The sequence below is a fragment of the Hippocampus bargibanti genome, linkage group LG03 (genome assembly GCF_051943395.1).
Source record: "Hippocampus bargibanti isolate YZ-2025 linkage group LG03, ASM5194339v1, whole genome shotgun sequence".
Taxonomy (NCBI): Eukaryota; Metazoa; Chordata; class Actinopteri; order Syngnathiformes; family Syngnathidae; genus Hippocampus; species Hippocampus bargibanti.
Genome location: NC_142736.1, coordinates 29,438,527 through 29,461,576, shown reverse-complemented (window position 1 = coordinate 29,461,576; position 23,050 = coordinate 29,438,527). Strand labels below are relative to the sequence as shown.

The 23,050-nt window shown below is 42.3% G+C and overlaps 1 protein-coding gene and 1 long non-coding RNA gene across 4 annotated transcripts in view; one reads left to right on the top strand and one right to left on the bottom strand.

Moving 5' to 3' along the window:
• The window catches only part of fto (FTO alpha-ketoglutarate dependent dioxygenase), a 144,242-nt gene that overhangs the window by 65,832 nt on the left and 55,360 nt on the right, over positions 1-23,050 (top strand). The window lies entirely within an intron of this gene.
• The window catches only part of LOC148900919 (uncharacterized), a 31,184-nt gene continuing 14,031 nt past the window's right edge, over positions 5,898-23,050 (bottom strand). Inside the window, exons 1-4 of one of the 3 annotated variants that reach the window (XR_016114544.1) lie at positions 16,019-16,430; positions 15,179-15,243; positions 12,183-12,277; positions 5,898-9,369 (exon numbers count right to left, since the gene is read on the bottom strand). This is a non-coding gene — a long non-coding RNA (uncharacterized LOC148900919). Of the gene's footprint in view, positions 9,370-10,135; positions 11,256-12,182; positions 12,278-15,178; positions 15,244-16,018; positions 16,431-23,050 lie in introns of those variants that run through there. The other 2 variants (XR_016114545.1, XR_016114543.1) reach the window with 2 other exon arrangements.

Sequence of the window (23,050 nt, the reverse complement as noted above, 5' to 3'; positions counted from 1 at the left end):
ACTTCCTTCCCTCTAGATAAGAGTGCAGAGAGCACCACACTGGTCATCACTTTAGATAAAGAATGGCCACACTCGCGGAAAACACACATGCACTGATTGTTGTTTTAGCTGTCACTTCTCACCACTCCGAGTCTTGTATAAACTAACGACGTTCACATATGATTTCCCTGCTTATTGTCTCGCACAGACTTGACCCATGTGTCAAACACACACACAAACACACACACACATATGCCCCCTAACACACCCCTCAGAAAGACGCAGTCCAGAACCTGAAAAAAAAAAACATTTTAACCTGGAACATATTAAGAAGAAAAAAAAGCATCCCAGCTTCTGAAAAATGATACACAGTGCCCAAGTATTTCCATGTTGATCGTCTGTTTTGGACATTTCACCCCAGTTGACCCAAAAATGTACCCCAGTCCAGATGAACCTTGTAAACAAGCCATTCCCACACACCTTACTTCGCCGCGTCGACGCCCACGACCCTGATGGTGCATTCCAAGACACGAGTGTTGAAAACTAGAAGCCATCCCCACACCATCCGCCTTTCTACCCTCCACCATCTTGTAACCCTATCTTGCTTGCCACCAACACTGAAATTGACCACCTTCTAACAATAAATTATACTTGAACAGTCTTTATTTGATGAAATTCTCTTCATCAGTATACTGTATAGGACAGTTAGGATGGTGCAAAAAAATCACCGCCATACCCATTAGTTTTTTTTTGGTTCTTTTGACTTCAAGACGGCGCCGCGAGAGTGGCTGCCTTTCCAGCAGCTCATGTATTTCGTTTTTCTACTTTCATTCCTTTCATCACTTTGCTGCTGTGAAATGTAAATTTCTCCACTGTGAGACTAATAAAGGCATATCCAATCCAATCCAATTCACTCCCAAGAATCGTAAGAAGGGCACGGAAAATCCTACTGGACCCTGCACACCCTGCCCACCACCTTTTCCAGCTACTCCTTTCAAGCAGACGCTACAGATGCATGCACACCAAATCATGCAGACATTTAAACAGTCCCTTCCACCATGCCCTTAACTCTCTAAACAGTAACCCAAATATAACTGTATAGTGCCTCTTGCAATTTTTTATGATGATACTAGTGCAGCGTGTTCTGCCGGAGACAAATTCCTTGTGTGTTCTACACATTTGGCATTAAATATTTTTCTGATTCTGATATCCTTGGATGTCGACCTCTTAAAAACACGCCTACTGGGTTGAGGTCATGTTACTTAGATTTTTTTTAATTTGCAGTATAAACAAGAGAATTGATAATTTAATCATTAAACAATATAATCTTGATTCCAATCTCCCAACATCACTTTGCTCTCAAATAGCAAGTACACCTTGTAGTATTATACTGCATTTATGCTACTCTGAGGTCTCGAATGTCCCAATTTGCAGTTTTCTTGACCTCATCATTTGATGCTGACATGCAGTATCATCACAGCCTCGGACAGGAAATGCTCCATCCTTGTCAGCGAGGGCAGACATACGTTTACTCTATCCGCAGTGAAAGAGTGATTAGATTAGTTTTCAAGGAGGCCAAGCGCCCCCCCCCCCCCCACACACACACACACAATGTGTTTGAACTCCAGCTGCTCCCGATATCTTCTCTCCCCCTTTACAATGTTGAATACCCCAACATCCCCCTCCTCCCCACACCGCAACCCCTCACCCCACCCACACACACTTGCCAAAAAGCCAAGGGGTCATCCTTTCAAGTAGCTGTCAGCAGATAGCATTTACACAAAACTAAACACATGGCTGGGTGCAATGTTAAGTGAGACGTACTGGTACTGATTAGAGATTACCAACATGATGGAACGCAAATTGGACATACTTTTTCTTTGGCTTTACATCTATTTTTATTTAAAAAAAACTTGGATATAGCTTGTAGGACATTTGTGGATTCTTCAGAAGATGACAATAATAATAATAATATTAATAATCATAATATTAAGCGCCTTTCAAAAGTCACAGGATAAGTTTCTCTGTGGGTGAGCAGCGGCAGCCACACGCGCCAGCGTTCACTCAACCCGGAAGTAAATAGATAGAAAGCTAGCTAGCCAGCTAGTAGATAGCTAATAGATAGCCAACTGATAGCTAGCTAGATATCTAGCCACCTTGATAGATATAGAGCTAATCGATAGCTAGCTAGATAGCTAGTTAGGTAATACACTGAACGTCACAATTAAATAAATACACAGAATTGTCATCATGAATATGATGATGATCATTATTGTTGTAGTTTTTGATCATGTCCGATATAGTACTAACAGTAGTAGTAGTAGTTGTTGTAATATTATAAATTCTGAAAATATTATGTTCCCAATGAGGTTTGATGAAGCATCACATAAGATTTTATCCATATATTAGCTCCTCTTGCTTCCCTTGTTGTTTTTATTTGTTTGTTTTTTTGCATTTTAAATCATTCAATTGTTGTCGGTTACATCAAATAAATTACTTCTACAATATCAAGTAGTTTAACGTCGCTTCAAAACACTACGTCAACATACTTGCCATTTTATGGCTGTGACTAGCAACAAAAGTGAGTACACTCCAAGGTGAAAATGTCCAAATTACGTTCAAGTTGTTTTTTTTGTTCCCTCTCCCTGCCGTCATGTGACTAGTTAGTGTTACAAGGTGTCAGGTGTGAATGGGCAACACGTGTTAAATGTGGTGTTATCACACTCTTATACTGGTCATTGGTGGTTCAGTTTGTCACTTCATGGCAAATAACTCTCAGGAGCGGACGTGTTGCCCTACGAAAAGACACACACATACAAAACAATCACCCTTGAATCAAAGTACAGTATGTCTCTACCTCTCCACAATTGACTGTTTGGAACATGCCAGTCACACCAATATCGACGTCGCCTATGTTTTGGTGAATCGAAGCTACTTTCAAAGCGCATGTTGCACATTAAATCAAGGGTGGAGGGAGATAATGGAAACTTCACAGTGACACGAATGGGTGGGAAACCATCTCACCCCTAGCAATGTAATTTAGCTGGACTTAAATATTCACAAATACATTTTTTTCAAAGGTCAGAATACAATGTTTGTATCGCTAGCTAATCTGTAAGGTTAGCTAACCCTGTTTGTGGGGTTGTAATGATGAAGTGAAACATTGTGTCTGAGTCTGTGCGATGCCTTTTTGCCAAACTATTTTGGACTTAAGCTTTATGATGAGGTCACTTCTACTCTACACTTGGGGGAAAAATAATGATAAATAAATAAATACTGTAAATGAAACAGGGTATGAGGATTGCCACAAAAAACAAAGCAAAGTGCGTTGTCACAGTGGGAGAACAAACACCGAGGGGAACAGCTGCGAGTTTTGTACTGACCATGCAAACTGCTGTAGGCTTTGTAAGGTCATTATACGATAATGAAAATCATTACAGAATTACATGGGGGTTTAGGACATGAGAGCAGTGGGGAAAAGGGGAGGGGATGGTCCCACATTGGGTTTGATAAATGGACTGTGAAGGTGCCCATCTGGCTCCTCTCTGTAGCTTTTTCTTCCTGTTCCTTTATCCACTCTCATCCTTTACTGGACCTATTTCACTGCCTGCCTCTGTTCTCCAGAGGGCCACTCTTTTTAAAAGAGAGCAGGCCTCCAGTGAAAGATTAACAGAGTGCAAACCCACCTCGCCTCGGTGCTGGAGAAAAGAGTGGGTGTGTGCATTAGTGTTTGTGTGTGTGTATGAGTGTGAATAAGGGGTTGTGTGGGGGGTGACAGGCGGAGGTGTTTATGAGCCAAGCGGCGTTTGCGCCTGACTTGGCAAACTCGGTCCTCCCATCCTTCAGCTCTGAGAAAAGACAGCAGATGACCTTTGACGCTGGGAACAGTTGGACCCGGATATGTGAATAAAGATGTCGCAGTGGTCATTTTCAGCTCAGCGCTTAGTTAATGATGCCTCAAAGTCGCAACGTCAAGGCTATATTGTTCTTTTTTTCTGCAACAATGGTCATTTAAACATGGTTGATCATTTGTGGAGTTGTAAATGCACCAAAAAAGTAACATTTAATGGAATTTTATAAGGTTGCATCCACAAGTGAACATATGCCACCACCTGTGTTGCCACTTTTTTAGTTGGGTCATGCGTATTAAAAAAAATGTATGAGGTCTGACCTTGTAGCAATCTAGCCAACACAACTGGAAGCAAAAATGGGTTTGAGTCTTGTTCTTCTTTTCCTTTCGGCTTTTCTCTTCAGGGGTTCCACAGCTAATCAGTGTCCTCCATCTAACCCTGTTTTGTGCATCCTCTTCTCTCACACCAGCTACCTTCATGCCCTCATTAACAACATCCATAAACCTCCTCTTCCTTTCGGTCTCCTGCCTAGCAGTTCAAGGCTCAGCATCTTTCTCCTGATATATTCACTCTCTCCTCTGGATATGTCCAAACCATCTCTGTCTGGCTTCTCTGACTTTCTCTCCAAAGCCTCTAATATGAGTTATCCCTCTGATGTACTAATTCCTGATCTTATCCAACCTGGTCTTTCCCAAAGAAAACCTCAACATCTTCAGCTCTGCTACGTCCAGCTCTGCCTCCTGTCTTTTCTTCAGTGACACTGTCTCCAGTCCAAACATCACGGCTGGTCTCAACACAGTTCATTTTTCATTTATTCTTAGCTGAAACTCTTCTATCACACATCACATAAGACCTGTCTGTCTTTTCCATAACCTTGACATGTTCCAAAACCCAACGTCCCCTTCTCGTAGTATGTCGTGGGTGTCTTTTTAGTTAAATGTCTGCGAATGAATGCGCTCTTGACTCAAGGACAAAAGCAGCATCAGCAGGTGTGGTTAAAGGAGACCAAAAGAAGGTCCGTGTCCCTCCCAGCTGCACTCGTCACTCAGCTGTCCAGCCTGACCCCTGAGCTTCCATCAAGCTTTTTGTTCCCCCACATTGTCACCCCCTCTTGTCTTCACCTGGACAGGGCACAACTCTATAAAAGGCCCGGTCTGTCATCAAAAGTTGGGGGTCACCAAGGGCCAGCGAGGGGCCGGAGTGTCGACGTTAAAGCCGTGCCCAGTCGGGGATGACCCTCACTAGTGTCGTACCGCCCCTGAGGGGGATGCTTAGAGACCGAGAGGGCCAGGAAGGTGGGAGGTGGGAGGACCTCCATTGCCTCACACTTCATTTCTGGAGTGCTGACATGTCCTTTGTGTTGTTCCTTTCAAACTCTGCCTCCATGCCTATACATGGCTGCGACAAAGACTTAGGAGACAATGAAGATGCCCGTCCCTTTTGGGATTTGCCGGCCTTGTCAGTGTCGTGTCCACAATTAAGATGCACTGCCTTATCTAATGTGGCTGGCGTTTTCCTCTCAACAGCCGCAGTGTACTTGCTGTACAGCTACCGATATTTCATTGACTTCAAGACTTTCATACAGTGGAACAACACCCGTTCCTGCTTGACCTCCCGGATGTTCTGACACATTTACATGCAGACAGTATTAGGGATAAGGTCAAAATGCGGAATGCAGAAAAACATTTGGAGGAACCTGTTTAGAGACAGAGTTGCTCTCGCATTTGAAAAAGAGGAGACGTACGCATGTTGTAACGCAAATGGACGTCATTTGCTTTTGAGGAGCATCTCCTAGCTTTGCCATGATTGTTTACCTCTGCTTGTGTATTTCCTGGCAAATTACGCACCAGACATCTATAGGTGTTTCTATTTACACGCTGTGTCATTTTCGACAGAAGATAATGTGAAACCGCCATGGAGAAATCAGTGCCTTCAAATTACGCTCGCTACTTCCCGTCCCACGACGACTCATGATTCCTTGCGGAGAGAACACGGGTATGCACGGAATACAAACAAATGCTTTATTTGAAGCATTTGTTTTCCATGACACAACATAAAAATTAGAAAAGGCGTCAACATGGAGTCATATTCAGGTATTGAAAAACCATCAAAAGAGCATATTTACTTTTATTTGCATTTCTACACGGCTTTTACAAACTTGAAAACTGCCAATATTTCGATTTATAAAGGACAATAGACTGTGTCAAATTGGTCACTGATAATTGTACAAATTGTTTTTGAAGTGAACTATTTGACTCATATGAAAGTCTACCTCATCAAAGTCAACCAATTAGCGCTGCACCAATACATGTATCTTTTATGCTGCTATTTCCATCACCCTTTCATACTTTTTTTGAGAGTGAAATGACACAAATTTAAATAGGGACATTTCATCATTCTCTTTGAACAGCCTGTAATGAGCACACACCGGGTGGTCGGCCGAAATCTCCGGCATCTAATTTGTCTGTTTTTATCTCAAACATGTCCGCGTGGTGGTCCCGGTCACGACAGCCACCGTGGCGCGGAATCGTGCTTGATTGTAAATTATGGATTCTTTTGCGCCCTCCAGTTTAGCAATCGTTCAGTTATGCGCGACACGTCCTCACCTCATCATAGTATCGCTTCCAGGCTGGAAAGTACACCACAATGTCTGTCACTCTTTCAGGAATGGATTTGTACTTTGACTGATTATACTGTTTCTGACACATTCATTCTATGTATACTCACTCACAAACAAGTCAGTAAATTGTCGCTGTGTACATTTATTTCTATTTTGCAGCATATAGTAACAAGTTTTTTTGTGTGTTTAAGAAGTAACTCATTCACTGCCAGACACGTGCACAAATGTGTCCACTCCAGTGCCAAGGTTTTTGCCATTGTCACTTGAATTCCAGGATCCACAGAATATTGTGTTTTAGGACTACATAAATATTCAATACAGCGTTAGAAACCTTACACTCTCTTCTTTCATAATAAAAAATGAGTTAATTCCTATATTATATAGGACTGGAGTTATATAAGCCTGAAATACAATACATATTGGTTTATATAGTGCTTTAACAACAGCTGAAGCTGCAACAGAGCGCACACATGGAAAAAATGGAAATACTGCTCCCTTGTGGAAGGGAAAAAACATTGCCAGAGGCCATGGCCAGTGCTTTACCGGCACCAAATCAAGAATAAACAAAACCTAACAAATTCGAGAATGGCGCTCTACGTCATAGTTTCAATTCTGGAATAAATTTGTGAATGGCAGTGAATGAGTTAATGTCTGAACCATGATTTTGAAACCATATTACGAATGGTGACGTTTGGCGTTTCATTTTATCTCTTGTAATTAACCATCCTAGAACATGTGTTCACTTGTTGTGTGGTCAAGGCAATGGAAGGAATGATTATGACCCTTGTGTTTGTTTCCTCGCATCTGCTTGACTGAGTCATAAGATGCAATGCCATATGGGAGTTAAAATGCCACTAAATGTCCCGCAGATATTTTAAGAGCCTGACTGCACATATCCACACCCATTAAGATTTTTTTTCTTCGTTTTTTAAATACGGAAACAGAGTTTTGTGTATGTGGTGACGAGTCGGGCAGAAGGAACAGGTTTAGGCTTGTTTTACGGGGAGTTGTAGAAAATAAGAATGTTTTTGATGGTTAAACCCAACATCCCAAGGCGCTGATACAATATATTTGGGTTTAGGATGTGTGGGAGGCAATGTGCACCAAATGGCACTTGTGGGGTAATCGGTGGGTGTGCTCTCATAAAAGATGTAGTACTTGTTGTTGCACCATCGTTTGTTTTACAGCTCCCAAAAATTGTGTTCCCATGCCATGGCGTTCTTCCATTACTTCATTGGTAGATTACATTATTTCTGATTCGCCTTAATGACAAATACATTCTATTTGCATCAAATCCCAACTCCTACCGAACCTCACCCCCAAATTTGCATTTCACTGTTTTTAGAATCCTGGCAGTCAAAATGGTCATCAACTTTAGATTTTGTCACTTCTCTGTGAATTTTCAAACCTTTGTAGATGTGGTCAAAAAACGGAGGAACAACATTTTCTACTACTTAGTGACATTTAGACATAAACAGAACATGTGGGATTATTTGCTTTCTTTACCATTGTAGTTTCTTTGGATGACCAGATCTACTCCTCCCTCAATTCAGACATTGGATTCACCATTGCCAAAATGGTTTTCACGTAACTTGTTGCTAAATGATATTAACTCATTCACTACCAGATATGTGCAAAAATGTGTCCACTCCACTGCCTGGGTTTTTGTCATTGTCACTCGAATTCCAGGACCCACAGAATATTGAGTTTTAGGACTATATAAACAATCAATAAAGCGTTACAAACATTAGGCTCTCTTCTTTCATCAGAAAGAAATAGTTAATTTCTAAATTATATGTGTCTGGAGTTATATGAGCTTGAAAGGAGGGCGGCTGTCCAAAATACAATGCAATTCATACATAATGGTTTATATAGCCCTTTAACAAGAGCTGAAGCTGGAACAAAGCGCTAACATGTAAAAAAAGTGAAATTCTGACCCCTTGTGCAAGGGAAAAACATTGCCAGAGGCCATGGCCAGCGCTTTATCGGCATCCAGGCATGTAAAAACAAAACCCAAACTAATTCTAGAATGGCGATATACATCATATTATCAATTCCCGAAAAAAATTGTGAATGGTAGAGAATGAGTTAACCTTTGCTGTATACCTTGGAAATCAACCGAAGTCATGTATGTTGTGTCTTATGGATGCATAGCGACATGCAAGACATTTGTGTCACATGTTCATCACCTTTTTTCCTTTTTGCCACCTCACCTGACACACACACACACACACACACACACACACACACACACACACACACACACACACACACACACACACACACACACACACACACACACACACCATCCCTCTTTAATTATAACCTACAGCGCCGGAGCGTTTCATTTCATAGGCAGCATATTGTCTCTTCAAAGCTGGCAGCCAGGTCATAAATTATCTTCAAGGTGAGGATGGAAGTTGGAGGAGATAGTTATGAAAATTTCATCTGTCTGCCGTAGCGGCCACAGCTGCTCCTGTCACCAGCCATGCACTGGAGAAATTACACCGGGTCAGCTTTGCAGTGTGTGTGTGTGTGTCTGTGTGTGTGTGTGTGTGTGTGCGTGTATGTGTGAGTCCCATGTAAATACGTACCCTACATGTGAACAGTAGCACTGCTCGTACTATGCTCCGTTCTTGTTTGCGCATGGGAACAAAGTATGCTATGAGCCCATCATTTGAGAGCCACCTGTCAGTGTAGGGAACATCTCTGCCATCCTTGTCACCTCAGGGTCCTGAAATGGGGAGTGGGGAGGGGGGGTGTCTGGAGCTTGGCGAGATGTGGGACGAGCTCATTGGGCAGTCCCCAAGCTGTCTATGTTCATTACTGCAACAAAAATAGGACGTGGCCGGCAGGAGTCCAGACCTCTAGTTGCCACTGACTGTGATCAACCGCCGCTTCACGCGTGTGCACGAGCTCCTGTGTGGGTATGAATGAGTGCCTCTTATTGTATTTTGTCATATAATTGTTTTGACTGTTTTACCAGTGGTTGAGCAGCCAAGCAAATCCCCAAATATGTCCAATAAAAACTTGACGCTCTGTCGTTGCACTCCCTTGACACAAAACAGCGCCTCCGCCATTCTGAGTGGCAATTAGCAAGAGAATAAAGAGAAGAAAAACACAATAAAACACCCTCTCGCTCACCCACCGATTCCCTCACTGCCCCCTTTTTTCCAATGCCAATCTGCCAGTCTGCAAAAATTCTATTAGGGGCAAAGTCCAAAGCTGTTAATTACAATTCTAACTAGCTCGCCTCCTGACGAATGGATGGCGATGTCGGATAAAGGGGATATCAGCGGTTTCACTTCCTCGTACAAAGGTTCCCTCTGAAATGGGTCATCAATCCCGCAGTGATAAATGTCTGTTGGAGTAATGACTCTCTTATCGGCGGTGGATTACTGCAGATATTTGTAATTAGTGTTGCCACACAAGTCCTCGACAGATGTTTTTTTTTTTTTGCATGCGGCATAATATTAAAACCTCTCTTTGGTACTAAATGGGAACTTTGTGAGAATAATAGGGCTAGTTACAACCATTGTCGTCCTGTAACCGGAGCACTCGGAGGCCGTTTAGACTGTGAGAAAACATCTTCATCTAGAGAGCTTGATAGTCATGTGACTTGTTAGCTTTGCTAGCTTAAAAAGTGTCCTCTTTTCACCTCAAGTTTATACTTCTAAGGATAACTTCCGCACTCCACCCTCATCCCAGATTTTTTTATTGCCTGAATGAAGCCATCTGAACAAATTACAGTTTTAATATCTTAAATATCGTAGAGTTTTAGTGTGAATTTATTTTACCACTGTTAGAGTGTCTGTGTTTTATACATCCCTGTTTGGTGTTTGACTTGAACATACATTCCATACAAAATATAGCACTGAAGCAACTTACCACCAAATTCACCTCATGAACGACCGTTCGGAACGTATCTCGTTCGTAAGATGGGGAATGTCTAGACATCATTCCCGTATCCAAAACAATTTCTACGAAACTGATATGTCTGGATTCTATCTTGCTTTTGTGTTGTTTCATGGTCAACATACACAATGTCCAACATACCCTCCCGGCTACCTCCATACACATGCAAAGACCCCCTGCCTCTGACAGACGTGTAAGCAGATGCAGCTCGAGCCAGTAATGGCAGGTGATTATAAGCAGCACACGTGCCAAACTAATTAAATCCCTGGGTTGACAGCAGCATTTGGTACCCCTGGCATCCTGGCAGGGCATGGCATTAAGATAATTGTAGCAGCAGCACAATTCACCTGCGAGAATGTAGCCAATGCGGTCATTTATATTTTAGCAGGATGTTGCTACAGAAATTGAGTCACGGGATGTGTGTGGCAAAATCGTTTCATCAGCTAGACCTTCCCCCCAAAAACAATGTCATTTATATACAGTATTACACTCGAATTAATCAATATGTGCTCGGGTACAAGATTGTCCTCGATGACATGTACAAACTGGATCATCTTTAATTGTGTTCCACTCATACCAAACCCATGCGTAAAGCGGTTCTCTTTGGAATATTGTATAATTGTGCTGTAATTCGAAAATTGTGTAATATTTGTTTTCTCCCGAACATTTTTAGGTTCGTCAGTCATATTTTTGGGCTATTTGGACAATGCAGACCACAAAATTAAACTGCATCTAATAACCTCCTCTTGAATCTTAAAGAGGTATTATGACACTGGACTTTCGTGGTGTCTCAAGACAAGGACAGCGACACTCTGTAATCTCTCGCTTCCCAGGTTGTCACTTCTCCAGCTGGTGGGTGTGACTCCTGCAGTCCTCCTCTTAAAGGTCACCTGTAAGGATTCAGAACATGGCTACGCGTATGCCTCTCACACTCGCACCTGGACTGTTAAATAAGACGCGATACATTCCAGTTGCGTGAAAACCAGGCCGATGGATTGATTCATGTGATGGCCTGACAGGTGTGGTCTTGCCCAGGTGTAAATTTGCCGCACTGCGCTTTAAAAAGTGTGCGCTTTCCAGGTAAGAGGTAAATAATGAGATATTGTCAGGTATTGAGACATTATTCCAGGAATGCAAGAAGCCTCGGTGTGCACTTTAAGATTTATGCGCTGTGGTTTTTGGCAGTGTCATTGAGCAAGACTCAATGACAGAGCCAACACCCCCCCCCCACACACACACACAGACAATTTTCTATGTCTATTCCCATGCTGCTAACAAGTGAGCCGCGTTTATAGTTATATATTTTCCCACGGAGCAGCCGTGTTGGAGTGTTTTTTTTCTTCGTTATACAGGTATGGTAATCGTTTTAGATTAAAGCACTTGTACGCGTTGCTTTACCTGCATGGCAAGAAGGGTGGGGTGGATGGACTTTCCACCTTCAAGGTACTCATAAGAGCTTTTACGGTCTCCTCATTCGCTTACCGATGACGCAGCATCAGCAGCATTTTAGTATTTAGGGAGTTTAGTATATTGTGTGTATATCTATTTCTATAGATGGGTGGGTGGGTGGGTGGCTAGGTAGGTAGGTAGGTAGATATACACACATATAAATCCGAAATTAGCATTCATATCGCTATAAAGTCCTCTGCTTCAGGCCAAAGTGGAGACACCCTGTTGTCACTTAGCAGCGATTTCAATTCTAATTGACACAGTGTAAACGGACATATCGGATCACACTGAGACAAATCTGTGTGACTGCAAAAAGACAACATTTGTATTGTGACCTCCTTTTTTTATACCCCCCACCTCCTACTTACCCCTCATGCCTGTATCACCGTCATCACGAGATAGAAATATCTCACTTTGTCGTCGTGCTAATGAGAACAGACTCGGCAGTGGCCCTCGCAGATGCCTATCAAAGGGCAGAAAACAAAAAGGGAGTGTAAATAAATACAGAGTGTAATTAGTATGACAAGGCTGAAAGAAGAGATAACGCACGGCGAACTGCTTCCAGGCCCTTTTATTATTTTTTTCATTTTTTTTTCATTTTTTTCCTCTTTCCAGAAAACACTTTCAGACCGGGAACAAATCAAAAGGTTTTAATCAGCTTGCTACAGCGCATAATGAGAATCCACTAAGCCGCTGCTATCTGACGCCATCGGCCACTTACGCTCACGTCTTCAAAGAGTGTCTGCCTCTTTTTACGCTTTGCATTCAAACCGAACACGTCAACGTTATGTTACGCCAAGAGACCTGCAATACTGTGTCATTAAACGTGCTGCTTTAGTGACGCTATAATGACCGCGTATGACCAGAATGTCACTCAACGCGGTGTAAACCTCCACCAAGACGGTGAAAAAATAAACACTCCATTTGTCAGTTTGGAGGCACCAAGTTCAGAAATGTCCAATTCGCCAAAACATTTCAACTGATGAACCTGACTATCTGGATTGAACTCCAGAAATATGTGTTTTAGAAAGTGTGTAAGGCGAAAAGTGTGTCTTCCAAACATTAATTTCCCATAGGAAACCATTAAAAATGAGAATAATCAGTTTCCAGGTCCCCATAAAACATAATTTTTGACTAAATAAGCCTTAAAATGACATACAATATACCTTATTTTTATGTATGATAAAGATGATATTGTATTGTAATTAAAGAAATAAACTGTACCCTATAATAAAGTTGTTTTATTTACCTTTGTGATGGTCATGGATGTAGTTGCCTCTTGATGATATCCGAGTGAAGTTGCCGTGTTTTCTCTGTGATAATATCCTCACTAATACGGTCCCCTGCGAGCTGCTTTTCGTTCCAAATCGTTCCAAATCAACAGAAGTTTTTCAACCTCTTCTATTGCCTGAGACCGTTGCTTAGACCACAAAGAAACACCCTTCGCCACACATAGCAATGGTTGATGCTACGTCACCATACTAGGATGCTAAGTCACACAAACGCACACCTCGTTCGTGTTTCTCGATGACCTCCTTCTTCTGCTCGACCGTAATTTTGTTTTGTGTGAACACTAGCCTGTGGTGGGGTCATTTTTAGTCCCAAAAAAGCAAAAGTATCCACTCAATAGCAAACCACGTATGCCACATATGCACTCAGAGAAACTGGGTGTGGAGTCTGAGAAAAGTAGTATGACAACCACGGTAGCGCTGTTCAGCCGTGTGGCTTGGTGTTCTTCCGCTGAAAACTAGTCCGCCAGCCATTGTGGCGCCCTGTGTGTTTCCCGAAAATTAGTTTGTATGCCAATATTATATTCTCGCGAATTTAATGTTCGTAAGGTGAAAAGTTTGGTAGCTAAAGCGTTCGTAAGCCGAGGATTCACTGTATAATATTAATATTGCTGGCTTTTCGAATGGCGTTTGTCATAAAGCCAATTCCTTCAGTTGGCTATACGTATTGATTAGTTTAGCATCATCATGCTTGTGTGACTGAGACAATGGAGTGGCTCAGCTGGACGGTCATAAGTGATATGTGGTGTGAATCACAATTCGCTGACATCTACAAGGCCATCATTTGGTATATTTACTTAAATTTTGGGGTATATACAATAAATGCGAGTGGGGGATTGCCAGACGTGCGGTGAGCCGAATGGGTGATCGTCATTTACACAGCCTCTTCATCTGGGAAAACATATGGTGCCATTTGGAGGCCCAGACTGGTGCACGCTGTTCTCCTGTAATTAGACTGGCCCAACAGAGCAGCTACACAAGTGCCCAGTGATAGCTGCGAGATATGCGGTGTGTAAGTGTATCACTATGCAGCACAGGGGCCAAGCGCACACATCCTGTTAACAAAATGTTCAACAACTTTGACACAACAACTTTGGCAGCCCACACATATGCACTGCGGGCAATGCATGGGGAGTAACACGCATGGGACCTTTATTTAGTCTATTTACTGACATCTGAGTCAGCAATTAGAACTGCAAGTGCCCTCTTATCACATTTTATGCCTTATGTGTCATAAAAAATATGAGTAAAAATAATATATGATGGAGAGATGTTGCTTTTGGAAATACAGTGATCTCTCGGCTTACAAACGCTTTATCTTACAAACTTTCCGCCTTACGAACATTAAATTTGTGAGAATATAATATTGGCAAATGAACTGGTTTTCGGCAAACGAACCAATCCACACAGCGCCACGGTGGCTGGCGGACTAGTTTTGCACATCCCCTTTGAGTGCAGACGTGGTTTGCTATCGACTGGAGTACTTTTGCTCTTAAAACGGCTAGTGTTAAGCTGAAGAGGACCCAAAAGAAAATTATTGTCAAGCAGAAGTAGGAGATCATCGGATAACACGAACGAGGATAACACGAACGAGGTGTGCGTTTGTGTGACTCAGCCGGTACCAGTATGCTCAGTCGACCATTGGTACGGGTGGCTATGGGTGTTTCTGTGTTGTCTAAGCAACGGTCTGAGGCAATAGAATAGGTTGAAGATTTTCTGTTTATTTGGATGAACGAAAAGCATGTTAGTGAGGATATTATCACCGAGAAAGCACGGCAACAAGACTAGACACATTTATATATTTTATATATATATATATATATATAATTGACTACTTTGTTTTATCTTTTGACCCCTACCACCCTTTTAAATTTTGCTGTTGTAGATTGCAAATTTACCCATTGTAGGACTATTAAAGGCTTTCTGATTCTGATTCTGGAAACACACAAAAAAGAATTTATAAACTAAGCATCTCACTCAAGTTTGTTGAAAATATTTACAACATATATCACATATTTTCCTTTATATGTATAACAGCAATACAATGCCTTTTTGAGAGTGAAATACTCACTCACCAATTTTTGTTGCGCTCCGTCTGCCTCTGACCCAATATCAGCTGCGATAGGCTCCTGTGAGCCCGCTGAGGCGATATGATACAGAAAATGGATGGCTGGATGAATGGAAACATGGCCTTTCATTGTCTAATATGTACTGACAACAAACCTTTCAAGACGTGCTCACATAAGTACATAATGCACGATGTACCGTCTGTGTCCATACGGGACTTTCATGCTCCTTATTCTCTCGTTGTCTGACTAGCAAGCACATTTGCATATGCCGCCATGTATATTTTAAAAGCATTTAAGACACACATCACGGCTGGTGAATTATGCATCGGTCCGCCACTGCGGAGGCGCTTGTTTGAACCGTGTCCTTCTTCACTTGTTACAATCACAGCCCATTAAAGTACACAAAGTAGGCAGCCTCCTAAATGGACTTGCGGCGCTCAGCGTTTTCGGGATCCGACTGGTTCTGAGGTCTCTCATCTCGTCCTGAGGGGTGTCACATAAGTACATAATGCACAGTAGTATCATCGTAAACCGTATTGTCTTTCCTCATACGCGTTTGCACCGGCGCTCGTTAACGATGGCGGGAGACGAGTGGCGTGAATAATTCAAAACAGGCATGTCTCACAAAATGATGCAAACCTATGCACGCCTTGACAGCGGGACGAATGGAGTGGCGAAGTAAACACGGCCTAAGAGGCACTTATGCATTATAGACAAGGCTTTTGAAAAAACACTTTTCTCACATGCAAATGGTTTGAAAAACATTTTGCATTTGAAAAACATGCATTTTAAGGTGACTTGTAGATGAAAATGCCCATAGGTGTTCACGTTAATGTGAATGCTTACCTTGGCGACCAGTCCCAAATTGTACCAGGCCTCTTACCCAAAGCCATCTGGAATCGATATCAATCAGGCTCACATGTGAAAAAAAATAAGAAAAAGAGGAAAAAAATACATCCCGATGTTTTGGGCAACTTTATGTTTTCATTTTTCTCCATGGTTGATCAGACCAATATGAACAGGCCACCTAAGAGCTTTCCTTACCTACCGTCGGTGCCACTTCCTCATTGGTCCCGCCACACGTTGAAGCCGCTGTTTACGGGCTTCCTTTTCAGCCATCGCTGTGTGGTAAATGATGATAAGCTGAGCCTGTAATAAACAATCTCGTAAACAGCTCTGAAGCTCAGCCTTTAATTGCCTCAGGGGCTTGTAAGAGCTTTATAACACATTTATTACCCCCCTTTAATGGCCTGCTAGATGCGAGCCATAACATAAGCAACACTCGTTTAATTTCCTGACATATATTGGCTCCAGGTTATCTTTTGGTTATTTTTGCCAACTCCATTGATTTTTCTACCTGCTCCTGTTTATGGCCCTAATGCATCGTGACACCACAGAAGGTCTACGCCTCAATTATTTTGCCACTCTGTATTCTGAGTACGGCTTCGTCTAAGGCAGAAACTATTACTTTGTTAGCCAAAAGCACACATCAACTCAGAGCAGACGAAAAGGGGCCAGTGTGGGGAATAGAAATATTTGATGTTGAATCTCTCCCTGTTTACAGGAGAATGGCTGAATAAACGTGTTCAGAAGCTGGAAAGCAGCATTATGACCCATAACCCCGAGGTATTTGAAATGGAACAGCGGGACTTACTTTGAAAAAGAATTGTGGATGTGCTCAGGGCTCACTGTTTATACCTTGATGTGAGTTGCAGGGAAATATTTATTTTGTATGTACAAAGGCTTGTTTATCTTTTCTTACTTTTTATTTTTTTTGTCTGATGGCTGGTTTAGGAAGCTGAGGGGCCATTTTGTATTTAATTTGTCTTTTGTTTTATTGCTGACAGTTGGTGCAATTTTGGTTAGACGCTAGGGCACTTTCCGGCTTGCTACTTTAAGTCCATTTTAATTGAACTGTTGTTAGTTTTCTCCCTTGATCCACTTTTACTTGGTCAGCTTTGAACGCAGTAATTGAAAATAGTAATCGTAATAATTATCATCATATTTTTTTGTGGGGTACACTCAAAGGCACTTCACAAGGTTGATATACCAAACAACAATGAGTCATGTACCAAAATACAAAAGACAATTGTGACATTAACAACTACATGAGCATGTGAGAATGTCTGAAATGATGAGGGAGAGATTTCCAGAGGTAGTGGGCGGCGATACAGATGGCTCTTTCCCCCTCTTGGTTGGTTCGGATAGGGGGAAATAAGGTGGTTGGCATCGGGAATCACGAGGAACGGAAAACCATTCATGTTAACGGTGAGTACTATCACAAAGTCATTTTAAATAATACATTCTGATATGTTGTGTGGCCGCGCGTGTGGCTCTCACTGAAAAACATTTCTAAATATTTTACTTTTATGGCTCTCTTAGTCAAAAAGGTTCCCAACCCATGTCCTAGATGAATGTATTTTCCCAAAAATGCTGAAAAAGGATCCGATCCGTTCCACATGACACACAACAGAAATTGACAAAATAAAACACAAAGACAACACAAAAACAAACAAAAAAAGCAAGGCTCGTAGAACACTTGCTGATGGCTGCCTAATCGGGCACCATCTTGGACTTCCTTTTTTGAGGGTTTTGGTAGGTAAGCCGTATAGATGATGTGATTGCAGTAGTCAAGTCCTGAAGTGATAGCAGAAGATAAATTGTGCAAAAAGAAATTGAAGCCAGTTTACAAAACCAATCATCCGAGTGGGACCAGAAAGTCAACACGAGTGTGAAAACATACTCGTTGAAGTTCTTGTGACATTGTTAGCGTTTCCCCGTGTTTCCCTGTCATCCCCGTTCACTCTTCAAACTTGAGTTAACTTGGTTTGTCTTGCACAATCCACCTAATCACAAAATGATATTTGAGGGCTGTAATAGGAAGGCGCATATTTCAGCACGAGGCGCAGCTATTCGATCAAAAAAAATGTACGCTCGCTGCAACATTTTCCCCTATTATGATTTATTAAACTAATGCCGTGGCCCGGGAATCTACTTTTGCTTTCATCGCCGTGCTCTCCAAATACCAATTTCAACCGCCTTCTCAATTATTCTTTTGTCTGGGAAAAGAAGCAAGGTATCAATCTTTTATGTTTCGGGGGAAAAAAACTGATGAGCACTATCTAGCATTTTTTGTTCAATTTGTGTGTGTGTGTGTTACTGTGTGTGAAGTCATGTCTAGGATGAAAAAAAAATCTGAAATTGCAGAGTAAATCAATACCGGGGCCGCTAATTTCAGAGCTATCTCCTTTCAAAGAGAAAAGCTGAATGTTGTTACGCCGTATGTTTTCCATCTCTTACTGTACTGCGTTTCATTTCAGGCCCGGTTGTTATCATAGTTGCTGTTGTTTGTATGTTATTTTAGCTTCTTTCTCAAGTAGCTATTTTGCAATTTGGACAAAAGCACAATTTAGCGCGCATCTGTTTTCAATGTGCTCAACGTTAGACAGATGTGCTCGGTGTATTGAAGCCATACCAGAGTCCTGGCAGGTTGCTGTGGTTTCGGTCATGAACATGCTAAATATGAGACCATGGGCTGATTTCATCATGAAAAGGCCTGGAATGCTATTCTTTTTTGCATAAAGTTAATCTGTCGCGCATTAGTCTCGGTGTTGGCCTCAAATGATTACAGGACTGTACGTATCCACGCTGAGTCTCATCCTCCGCTTTGGTGTTTTATTTACAAAACTATTCAGAAGACATAACACATGCCAGTTACATATGGAGCAGGATTGCTACCTTTTACTCGCTACCTCCGCATTTAACGTGGAAATGCATCATCTCTACAAGTTGAGGAAATTGTTTCTTCAGACGTCATCTGTACAAAATGTCTGACACCTTCAAAAAAGTACAGATGATGGCTGAATAAACCTTTTCCTCGATGGACCACTCCTGGACGACTGAGAGCCTACACGGACGTATCTACAAGTTTTTCAAGTACTAGAGTAGGACGTCTTTGGCGTTTGGATCTGAGAAACAAATTCACCCAACTGTGTAAAGATGAAATGCTCATGTGCATGTGTTTTTCAAAACCCAATGTTAAACAAGTAGCCAAATTGAAGGATTTTCAAAATATCCGTGAATCGGTGGGTATGAAAGAAAGTAATACTTTGACAGTAGCTGTAAACAAAAAAACTGTACTTGAAATTAACATCCCATTGCTTTACTTCATCTGACCTATTTTTCATCAACATTGTCATTGCAAAAACAAATGTTGTTCCCCCTTCCAATGGACTCAGCACCCATAGGAAGTGCTGAAGGCGGTAGGCGCAAAGTGAAACCGAATGTCAGCCAAAGGTGTGGGGGTCCAAAGCCCGGCGAGAGAAGATGGTTTGTGGCCTGTCGAACGTCACCTTTTTGGCAAGGAAGCATGTTGAGCTTGTTTGCGTGCTCGACAAGTTCCGACTAGATAGAGTCGGGTTCAACTCAACGTGCAGCTTGATATCTGCTATCACAGTCTTGTGCTCCCTTTCACTCTGAAATCGCCCCCGGTAAGAGCAGGTGCGAGAAGTCATTGATCCCACCGTGATAAGGTTCGCAGCCTTTGCAAAAGAATTCAAACCTTTTTTTCTCGGCTGTATAACTCACTCCTGTTACCTACAGTCAGGCCGGATGACCCGGCCCAAAACAATTCTTTTACAGGAAAATTGAATCACTTTGAGCTTTTTGATAACAACTCACTTCCTGGAGGATAACCTGTGAACTTGGCTTCCCATACTTTAATCCCTTTGATTAGGCGCCAGGGCGAGATAGTCAGCCCTTTTACTGTCTTAATATCCCTACTGTCTAAAGATTGAAAGCACCGCCACTCACGGCTTATTGTGAGCGCGATTTGAAGCCCAAACTCCCACCTCCAATTGCCCTGTCTTCAAAGGTCGGTATGGTAGACTCCTTCCTTTCTGTGTCCTCTTCCCGTTGTCCTTCATCCTGTTTCAGGTCAAGATGGCCTCTGTTCTTTTGTAACGTGTTTATGTGTTATGATTAACAGCGAGGATGTACATGGTACACAGTTGCACCTCTATGTGCAACTTCCCTTGAGAAAGTTGACAGGCAGGCCATGGTCTATGATGTGGACAAGACCAAATTTACTGGAGCACATAGAGTGTGATTTGGATGGGATATTGTGGGTTGCTTGTCCATCTCCCATTTAGTTTTTTGTTTTGGAATAATGTCACCTCATAAAGGCAAAGAAATATCACCCCATACATTTCAAGCGAAAATGCTGAGTCTTACTGATTCAATGTGACTTTGATTTTGTCCCCAAACATCTAATACAGTGATACCTCGGCTTACGAACGCCTTCGCTAACGAACGTTTCGCCTTACGAACGTTAAATTCGTGAGAATATAATCTTGACATACAAAGTATTTTTGGCAAACACACAGAGCGCCACAATGAGTGATGTGTCGTTCGCGAACGAGCCGGTTCTTGGAGCTTCTAACAAGGAGCTGAAAATGTCAGCCGGTATTTTTTCCCTCTCTTCCCCGCCCCCAGTCTTCGGTTAAAGCCACACCTGATTGGTCAAGATCTGTGGTAGAGGAGGGAGGAGACACATGCAGCAGTGAGCGGGGGAAGGGGTTACAGAAACAGAAACACGTGTAAACACACACACACACACACACACACACACACACACACACACACACACACACACACACACACACACACACACACACACACACACACACACACATGAAAGGGCTTGAATAAAAAAACAAAAGTGAAATGGTGAGAAATTGGATAGAAAACACATTGAAATTTGGACTTGTTTCAACTTTATTGATAGTTCATAGGCAGTGTAGACTTCAAGGATAAAATATCCCATCAATCAGGCTCCACAAATAACCTGCACAAACTATCTGTACAATTTGAAGACGCAGCCAAGGAACCAGCTATTAATGAAGTTTCTAGGGTGTCTGCCTGCATCTGTTGCTGTTGCAATATCACAACTTGTAAGATGTACAACCCAGAGCTCCTTGAGACACTTTATGCAAAAAGCTATCCATTCCATCAAGCCATCAACGCCCATCACAAAGGTAAATAAAACGATTATTTTACAGTACAGTGTATTTCTTTAATTACAATACCATAGCACATTTATTATACATAGAATAAAGTGTATTGTGTGTAGTTTTGAGGCTTATTTAGAAAATTGTGTTTTATGGGGACCTGGGAATGGATTATTCTCACTTTAATGGTTTCCTATGGGAAATTAATGTTTGTAATACACAGTTTTCGCCTTACACACATTCTTTGACCCAATTAAGTTCATAAGCCAAGGCATCACTCTATTTCTTTTATTTTGGAATGAGTTGTCACATTTTCATTTTGAATAGACCAATTCTGTTCTATTGTTGAAGTTTGACTGCATTTGTCAAGACCTCGAGATGGCCTTTGTTGTTGGCATCACTGCCTAGTTTTCAACTCCCATCTTGTGAATGATTTAGTTCCCTAACAGTCTATACTTTATATTTTGTTGAGAGGTTATTGGCTGTGAATAAGCGTGTGTCACAGCCTTTTCACAATCCCTTATGAGCGAATCCCACCGCCTCCGTCTCAGCCTTTCCCCCAGCAGGCCTGAATGCTGAGTTTCTCCTGATAGCCATGAAAGGATTTGGACTGGATGTGCCGACCCGACCGGGCTGATTGCTTTGAATGGCTAAAGCCGTTTTTTAAAAGCAGCGGTGGAGTAGTGGCGGGGCGGAGACGTTGATGAGCGCCTTCTCGCCCGAGCCTGTGTAGTCACTGCCTCTGGGAGGAACCCTTGCTAATACCCTGGCATTCGATATACAGCAAGAGGCAAGGATCACCAATCACCCCCCAGCCACTCATGCCCGGTTACACTCCCAACAACACAGAAATACTTCCCAAGCCAACTTTTTGAGTTGCATTAAACTTGAGGAATTATTCATCAAACTTCACGTTCCTATGAGTTGTAGGATTAACCTTTTACCTGGGCTGTTCTGATCTCTATTTCACATTGTCCTCGCACACTCATAAAACACCTTGAACATCAGCAATGACAAATTATAGCTTCGGTCACAGGTGTCCTGGTGTGTGTTGTTTTTAATTTTTAAGGAGGCCCCCAGGGTGCGCTACCTGTGCTCCACACAAGGGCAAAAGGGGTGGGGGTGCCATCCGTGACATTATAGCTGTCACCACTGGGTGCCCCTGAGGCTTAGGCTGCTGTTCTGTGACAGGGTGGCCCACTTCTCCTTTTGGCGGCCGATCGCCAGGAGCATCCAGGTCTGAGTTTTACGAGTTCGTTCACGCCCACCGACCATGACCCCAAACCTGGTTACCTCTTGTCGGCCATTTAGGCATGTCACAAGCGCAGATATATTGACTTGAAGAATCCCCCAGTGATTAACGTGTACACCTGAAGGCTTTTTGTCACAAGAAGAGAATTGGCTAATGCTAAAGTCTCACATACAACTACAACATTGTCAAAACAATCCATTCTAGACTATAAATATGCCTTCAAAGTTTGTAGTTTAAATGCCAGAAAATCCTTCATTGGTCCTACAATGGGAGGATTCCAGTTTTCAGGCAGAAATTAACAAAAGCAATTTGCACAAGTTGTGAGAATTAAGCAGTGCATGTGAAAATTGAACTGAATGAATTATAAAAGTCCAAGATGGCGCCCGAGTAGGCAGCCTCAGCAAGTGCTCTCATGAGCCTTGCTTTTTTTTGGTTGTTTTTGTCTTGTTTTGTGTTTTCTTTTGTCACTTTGTGTTGTTGTGCGTTGTGTGGAACGGATACGGATTGTTTTTCAGCATTTTTGACCACGACATTCATCAAGGAGGAGACTGTGCTGAGCGGTTGCGCCTTTGTGGTAGCATGACTATGCCAGTACTGTTTTTGAATGGGAGGAATGTC